Below are 8,490 nucleotides of genomic sequence, written 5' to 3'. Positions count from 1 at the left end.
AACTTTTTTTTATTAAAAATATTTTTTTATATATAAAGTCATCTAGTACGAATATTCCAAGGGACAATTTTGGAGTCATTAGTAGCATGACTGACCAACTTAGAGTTTGTTTCCAACCAGAGTTTAGACGAACCAAAGAGAGAAGCAAACTCAATAGCTCTCACTAAACCAAACAGCTCCACATGAAAAGCAGAATTCCCCTCCACCAACTCAGAGAGAGCAAAAATGAAATCCCTCGAATCATTACGGAATAACGCACCACACAAAACCTCTGAGTTAACAAAAGAATCATCAGTGTTACATTTTAATCAATCAATCGTAGGAGGATGCCAAACCACTTCTACAATCTTAGGAGCCTTAGGATGATTTAAATTGACCTTAAACGTCTTAGTTATGGTAAAATCATGAACCGAATAACTAGCAATTTTTTTCGTGTTATTCCTAATGAAAACCACCTCTGATTGGATAATGCTCAGCGTCTTCCAGTAGTAAAACTCGTGCCCTTGAATCTAAAGCTATTACGAGCAAACCAAATATTATTACAAATATAAATTATGATAGCTTGGATAATAACTGCGCGAATTTTATTTTGTTGCTCCTTATTTTTTTTCCATAGCAATGTTTGGTTTAACTATTATAATTAATTTCTCACATAAATATTATTTTAATTTAAATAAAATATAAATTTTATGATATCATTATTAAATATGTATCAAATACATAAAATAATAAAGTAAAAACATCATATTTTTATCATGTGCCCTAAATATATAATAGAATAAATATTTATCATGTTATTCTTATATAGTTTCTTATTACATCTTATATCATATCATAAACACTAAACAAACTATTAAGATATTCATATTAGACAAAATACTCAAAAATATTTACTTTTTTGTTTTACTCATGCACACCAAATGTAGTTTAAAGTCTACTTCAATGGTATTGATGGCTCCACAGCCATACACTTGAAAGTTGCTTTCCCAAATTATTATATAAATATATGCAACGACTACAAATAGCTAGACATGCACACTCAAATTATTGATGGTTATATAATGCAAGAGAAGAGAAGAAAACCGATTATGTACCTAGATCAGTCAAATTAATATCTTTTTTCTATAATATATGAAGCAACAATTAAGCATGGTTTATATAAATACTACTATATATATAGTTTAGTTGAAATCGAGATATGTTATATTATCAACACTCAAAAAAAAAAAAAATCTAAGTGTGAACTAAATTGTTGTTAAAATATATCATTAGAAAAGGAATATTATTGAAAAAAGTTGGTAAGTTTCAACCAAATTTTATGCTTGCACGCAACTCTCTTGATTAACATATATAGTTAATTGATCAAGTATAATAAGTCAAATTAATTAGGCATATTTTTTTGAAGATGTACGGTGTAAAACTAATAGAGTTGTTTTTTTTTTTAAGCAAGTTTCACTAAATTGAACGAAAGTTCATGGAACAAGATTAAAAAAGCACGGAACAAAGCCGCGAAAGAAAAATTCTCCACCAAATGAAACCTAGCTTAAGTTAAACAAAGGGTTTTTGTCGAACTCATAAAAGTTACAATTGGTATGGGGAATATTTCCGATAAAGGACCACCTCCATAAAAGCGCCTTACTACTCCAAACTACATCACGAGTATTCCACACCGCATTCTTAAAAATAATATCATTCCTAACAAGCCAAATACTCCAAATAATAGCCATCCATATGCACCCTATCTTACTTTTGCTCACCTTCTTTGACTTACAAAAAAGAGAACCATATTCAAAAACTCTCCTTAATAGAGTTGTGAGACAAAGTTTTATATGGGAATTTCCTTAATTAATTTTATATGAGAATTTTTTTTATGTACTCATACACCTATACTTAAGTCAAATTCTCATATAAAATTAATTAAAAAACTAATATAAATTAAAAATTATAATACTAAAAGAAGAATATTTTTAAGATGATAATTTCATTAATTATAATGCATAATTTTATAATCATTTAAAAAATAATTACTTTTATAATTTTAAAAAAATTGTGATAAATAAATTAAGTTATTCTTTATTTATAACAATTTGTTATAAATAAATTAAGTTAATCTCTTTATTCCTTATTTATAACAATTTGTATTTAAGTTATTCTTTATTAGTAATAATTCACTTTAATTATATTATAATTATAGTATAAATAAATATCTTTTTAATATAAAATCAAAAAATATTTAAAATATTGGTTAATTCGGATATGCATATCCAAATCAACTAATATCCTTTTTTTTTGTGCGTTCGGATATGTATATCTGAAAGGTATTTTGAAATTTTCAGAGGTGTTTTTCACCTTATATGATTGTACAAAAGAAATTCCCCTTCTTCTCACTCATGCATTAAAAATTTAAATTAGTGTCCTTATAATTGTACCCTCACTCCTATAAGATAAAAAATATATAATGTTATTCCTACACCCAATTTCTATACTAATATTGTTACGATGAACAATATTTTTTTTAATAAAAAATATTTTATAAGTAGTGAACAGTGACATATACGTGAATAGTGGCAAAGTTGGTTAATGAAATATAAAAAATTGGTTAATGAAATAATCAAGTTGGTTAATAAACAACAAAATATTAAAAATAATTTAGTAGTAAAATAAAGTTGGTTAATGAAAAGTAAAAAAATGGTTAATAAAGTGATGAAGTTGATAAATAAATGCATAGATATTAAAATTATTTTTTAGTAGTAAAACAAAGTTGATCAATGAAGTGTAAAATATTGGTTAATGAAGTTATGAAGTTGGTTAATAAACGTCCAAATATTAAAAATATTTTTTTAGTAATAAATTAAAATTTAAAATGTTGATTAATGAAATGTAAAATGTTGGTTAATGAAGTTATGAAGTTAGTTAATGTTCTGGACTGGGCCAAGGCTAGGCCCAACACCGCTTTCGGCCCAATAAGCCTCAGAGGCCCATGAATAGTTCATTGCCTTCCCGACACGCCTTGCTCGGCACTAACACCCTAACCGGAGCAGACGACCTTGCTCGGCGTTAACTCTCCCCCGGACGTCATCCTTGCCGAGGACCCCGCTCCGCGCAGGGCTCTTTCATATCCAATCCTCCGAATGACTCGGATCCCACGTGGCTCCTAAAAGACCGCGTCTTCCCTTGGACTTCGGAGCGGTTAACCAGGACAGAGGGCGTACACGCACCTCCGATATTTCCGCTCAGGAAACCTGGCAGTCTCCTAGTTGGGCTTGGGAATCCAACCCAATAGCGAGATCATGGCCCAGCGTTGGGGGCTATATATACCCTCTTTGACTAGAGGGTCAGGTACTCAATTCTCTTCTAACCTTAGCTAGTACTTGCTCTCCTTTGCTCACTTACTCACTTTGGCATCGGAGTACCTTGCAGGTACACCCCCCTCTCACTTTACGAAGACCAGCATCCGAGCAGGCCTTGACGATTCTTCTGATCAGGTACGATCAGTGGCGCCGTCTGTGGGAATCAAGCTTCCCCTTCTTTAAAGAAACAAAGATCAAAAGCTAATCCATCCTTCGATCGTCATGGCCGGTAACAACAACAACACTGTCCTCGTCCCGACCCCCGATCCTTTCCGCCTTACGGACATGATCGAGGAATCCAGCCAGGCTCTGCATCGACGGGGAGGTCGACGACACTCTGCTGAAAGGAATGGGAGGACAGGTCATGAGACCCCCCAATCCGTCAGAAGACCACCACCTCAGCACGTCGAGCAGGCTCAGAATGACGAGGCCGAGCAGCTCCAACCTCAGAACAACGGAGAGGACACAGCTCGGAACGATCGCAACGCCGAGTTGATCCAAACCCAGCCTGAACAACCGCTGACTCGCGTCCAACACGAGACGGACCACAGGGACGGGCAGACTGCCTCTTCCTCCACCCGTTCCCGTGAGAGACCGAGAACTCACCATCGGCAGACTCGGGATGCTACAGATGCCCGTGGGGAAACCGACCCCTCGACCCTCGTCATCCTCAAAGAGCTGCAGCGGACCAACCGCCTCATCCGACTCCAGGGCGAACGGATTGAGAAACTGGAAAAGAGGCACCGTCACCGCTCTCCCCCGCGGAGACACCGTCGATCGCGTTCCTCCTCTTCGCGCTCCCCGCCCAGGAGGACTCGCCGACGCTCACCATCCTCCTCTCGGTCTCCACCGAAAAGATCCCGCCGCCAAAGGTCCTACTCGCGCTCCCCTCTGCGGAAAAGCAGGAAAAATCGGAGGCCTGAGCCCGCAGAGGAAGAGAGCCCTTCTCCCGACAGAGAGGAAAGAAGGCTCGCCAGGAAGGGGAGGAAACCTCGCAAGGAGGAACCCGCCCGGCGTAACACACGCTCGATCTCTCCGAGCGCCAGTGACGAGGAGGAATTCCGCAGCCCCTTGTCTGAAAGCATTAGAAGGGCCCGTCTTCCCCGAGGAATGGAAAAACCCCCGACTTTGGATGCATACGACGGGACTACAGATCCCGACGACCACATCAGGAACCTGGAAGCCGTCATGGAGTATCACGTCGTCCAAGGCTCCATCAAATGTCGGATCTTCCCGACCACGCTCCGGAAGGGGGCAATGACCTGGTACAGGAATCTCCCTCCCAACTCCATCAAGTCTTGGGCCGAGCTCAAGGAACTCTTTCTGAGTCACTTCACTGCTTCCCGCCGTCAACCGAAATCAGAGGCAAACCTCGAAGCTGTAGTCCAAGGGACCGACGAGCCTCTCCGAGACTACCTCGACAGATTCAACAAGGAGGCCGTCCAAGTGGAGACAACCGACTACATGAAAAGGTATCTCCCCGAGCGAGGGCTCCTCCCCGGCAGCGAATTCAGGAAAGCAATAAAGATCAAAAAAATGCGATCTATGAACGCCATCTTGAAAAGGGCGCAGGCTTTCATCTCCTTCGAGGAAGGCAAAGCGGCCGCAGTCAAAGCATCAAGGGGAAATGGCGTTACTCGGAGCTCGAGCCAAGACCCGTCCGCCGCGCCCCGAGCAAACGAAAGAAAGAGGGACGACAGGTCCCGCGACACAAAGGAGCGCAGAGGTCCAGCAGGGCGCTTCAACGACTATACCCCCCTGAAAGTTTCACGGGAGAAGATCCTGGCCGAGTGCATAAACGCCGAGTTCAGAAACTCCAACATCAGGCCCCCGAAGCCGAATCCCTCTCGGCCGGGGACCGACAAGTCCAAATACTGCAAGTATCACAAGAGCCACGGGCACCTGACGGACGAGTGCATACACCTGAAGGACGCCATCGAGACACTGATCAAAGAGGGTCACCTTTCTAAGTACACAAAGAGAGGAGACCCTCCCAGAAGGAAGGACCGTCGGAGCTCCGACGAGGGCAACTCACCGAATGCCAGGCCGCTGCAGGTGGCACTATCCGTCACCCGACCAGAAGACTTCATACCCTCGGTCGGAGCGACATCTGCCCTTAGCGTCTGGGAAGGGTTCCCGACAGCAATGCTGATATCCAACGGCGGGGACCCTGGCTCCCTCACAATCGGCTCCGTGAAAAGGAAGTTCGACGAGTTGATCAGCGCCACCACGGACCTGACCCCGACCCTGAGGAGGTTTAAAGGGAGGTCAGAATCGATCACTTTCTACTTGGAGGAGCTACCCGGCGGCGCTCCGAACGCCACAATCCCACTGCTCGTGCGAGCAAGGATGGCGAACTTCGACGTCCGACGGGTCCTGGTCGACGAGGGAAGCTCAGTCGACATCATGTACTCCCACCTCTTCCAAACCCTACAGCTGGACGACTCACATCTCACTCCTTACGTGGGATCCGACCTCCAAGGATTCAACGGGTCAACCACGAAGCCGTGGGGTTACGTCGAACTGCTCGTCTCCTTCGGGGAGGGGGAAGCTTCCAGGCAAGTCAAGACACGGTTCTTGGTGATAGACTGCAAGACCCTCTACAACTGCATCATCGGGCGCCCCACTTTGGCCGAACTCACTGCCGTCCCCTCAACCGTTCACTTGAAGATGAAGTTCTATACGAAGAGAGGACGAGTAGTCACAGTCAATGCCGACATCGAAGCCGCTAGGAGGATATTCGACGCATCAGTAAAGGGACTGGAGCTGATCTCCCCACCCTCCAGCTCCAACAAAAAACCAAGGGCTGAGGACAAATCCCCTCCTGAAGATCAGCAGACGACAACAGACGTCAGCTCAGTCGACCTCGACGCTCGTTTCACAGAAGAGGAGCTGAAGAATGGCGAAGAGCCGCAGCCGAAGACAGCTCACCCTATCCGGCCCATTCCGGACGGGGACTTCGAGCTCGTTCCTCTGGGTGACAACCCCGAAAAGACTGTGAAGATCGGCAATAACATCCCGGATACACCGAGGAAGCAACTCATAGCTTGCCTGAGGAACAACGCCGACTTGTTCGCCTGGAGCGCAGCAGAGATGCCCGGACTCGACCCTGAGGTCGCCTGCCACACACTCTCCATCAATCCGACCGCAAAAGCAGTAGTTCAACGTAGGCGTCGGCAGTCTCCCGAGAAAGCGGAGGCTGCCGAGAAAGCTGTAAAAGACCTCTTAGAGGCAAATTTTATTTCCGAGGCCAAGTATTCAACTTGGCTCTCAAACGTTGTACTAGTCAAAAAATCTAATGGAAAATGGAGAATGTGCGTTGATTATACTGATGTTAACCGGGCATGCCCCAAAGATGCATACCCGTTACCTAATATTGATAGGCTGGTCGACAACTCGGCCGGCTATAAATTATTATCGTTTATGGATGCTTATTCAGGTTACAATCAAATCCCCATGGCGAGAAGCGACAAGCAATGCACGGCATTCATGACCGAGTCGGGCAATTATTACTACAACGTAATGCCCTTCGGACTCAAGAACGCCGGGGCCACGTACCAGCGGATGATGAACAAGGTTTTCCGGGGAGAGATCGGCGACACCCTCGAGGTATATATGGACGACATGATCGTCAAATCTCGAGAAGACGACGACCACACCGCACATCTTGAACGGGTGTTCGAGCAGGCCAGATCCTGCAAGATCCGTTTTAACCCAGAGAAGTGCACTTTCGGAGTACGGGCGGGCAAGTTCCTCGGATTCTACCTAACCGAACGAGGAATAGAAGCCAACCCGGATAAATGCCGAGCGTTCTCGGAACTTCCTACCCCTAACAACAAAAAATCTATCCAAGTACTAAACGGGATGCTCACAGCACTATCCCGCTTCGTCGCAAAATCCGCCCAGCATGCCCTCCCATTCTTTAAGTTGCTTCGGAAAGAGGCGACCTTCGAATGGTCCGAGGAGTGCGAACGGGCATTATCTCACCTCAAACAGGTGCTTTCCAAACCGCCCGTCTTATCCCGACCGGATGGCAAGGAGACCCTATATCTCTACCTGGCTGTCTCGAACGAGGCAGTCAGCGCGGCCTTAATCCGAGAAACGGAAGACGGACAGAAGCCCGTGTACTTTACCAGCAAAGCCCTACAAGGGCCCGAGGCCCGATATCAGCAGATAGAGAAAGTTGCGTTGGCCCTAATAACAGCCGCCAGAAGACTGAGACATTATTTCCTCGCTCACACCATAGTCGTTCGGACGGGCCAACCGATTAAGCAACTCCTCAGCCGACCAGACAGGGCGGGAAGGATGCTACGATGGTCCCTCGAACTATCCGAATTCGATATCCAATACGAAGGAAGAAAGGCGCTTAAAGCTCAGGCGCTCGCCGACTTTGTCGCCGAGATGACCTCAATTGCTAACTACCCGGGCCCCACCGAAAACAAATGGACCATCTACGTAGACGGAGCCTCGAGTAGCTCGGGAAGCGGAGCCGGAATAATCCTGGAAAACGACGAGGGACTCGTCATCGAGGTATCCTTGGTCTTGTCTTTCACCACGTCAAACAACCAGGCCGAGTACGAGGCCCTCCTAGCAGGCCTACGCCTGGCCGAGGACGTAGGTGCTCGCGAAGTCATGGTCTATACCGACTCCCAACTCGTCGCATCCCAAGTCAGCGGCGATTACCAGGCAAAGAACGACACGCTGGCCGAATATCTCACTCTCGTCAGGGAGAAAATGAAAAAATTCTCAAAAGTAAACGTCGAGCACATTCCCCGGGAGCATAACTCGCGAGCCGACATATTATCTAAACTCGCGAGTACAAGAAAGAAAGGTGGAAACAAGTCGGTAATCCAGGAACTCTTACCCAGACCGAGCATAAGCAAAAACGCGCAAGCTCTGCAAGTGCTCGCTATCGGGGACGACCATTGCTGGATGACCCCGGTATATAACTTCCTCACCAAAGACGAACTACCCGCCGACGCGAAGGAAACTTCAACTATCAAGAGACGAGCCTGCTCGTACACGGTCGTCGAGGACAAACTATACCGGCGAGGCTTCTCCATCCCTCTCCTTAAGTGTGTCGACGCCTCGCAAGCATCTGAGATACTCCAAGAACTCCATGAAGGGATCAATGGCCAGC

The sequence above is a fragment of the Vicia villosa genome, linkage group LG2 (assembly GCF_029867415.1).
Source record: "Vicia villosa cultivar HV-30 ecotype Madison, WI linkage group LG2, Vvil1.0, whole genome shotgun sequence".
NCBI classification, from domain to species: domain Eukaryota; kingdom Viridiplantae; phylum Streptophyta; class Magnoliopsida; order Fabales; family Fabaceae; genus Vicia; species Vicia villosa.
This window is presented reverse-complemented; position numbering follows the sequence as displayed.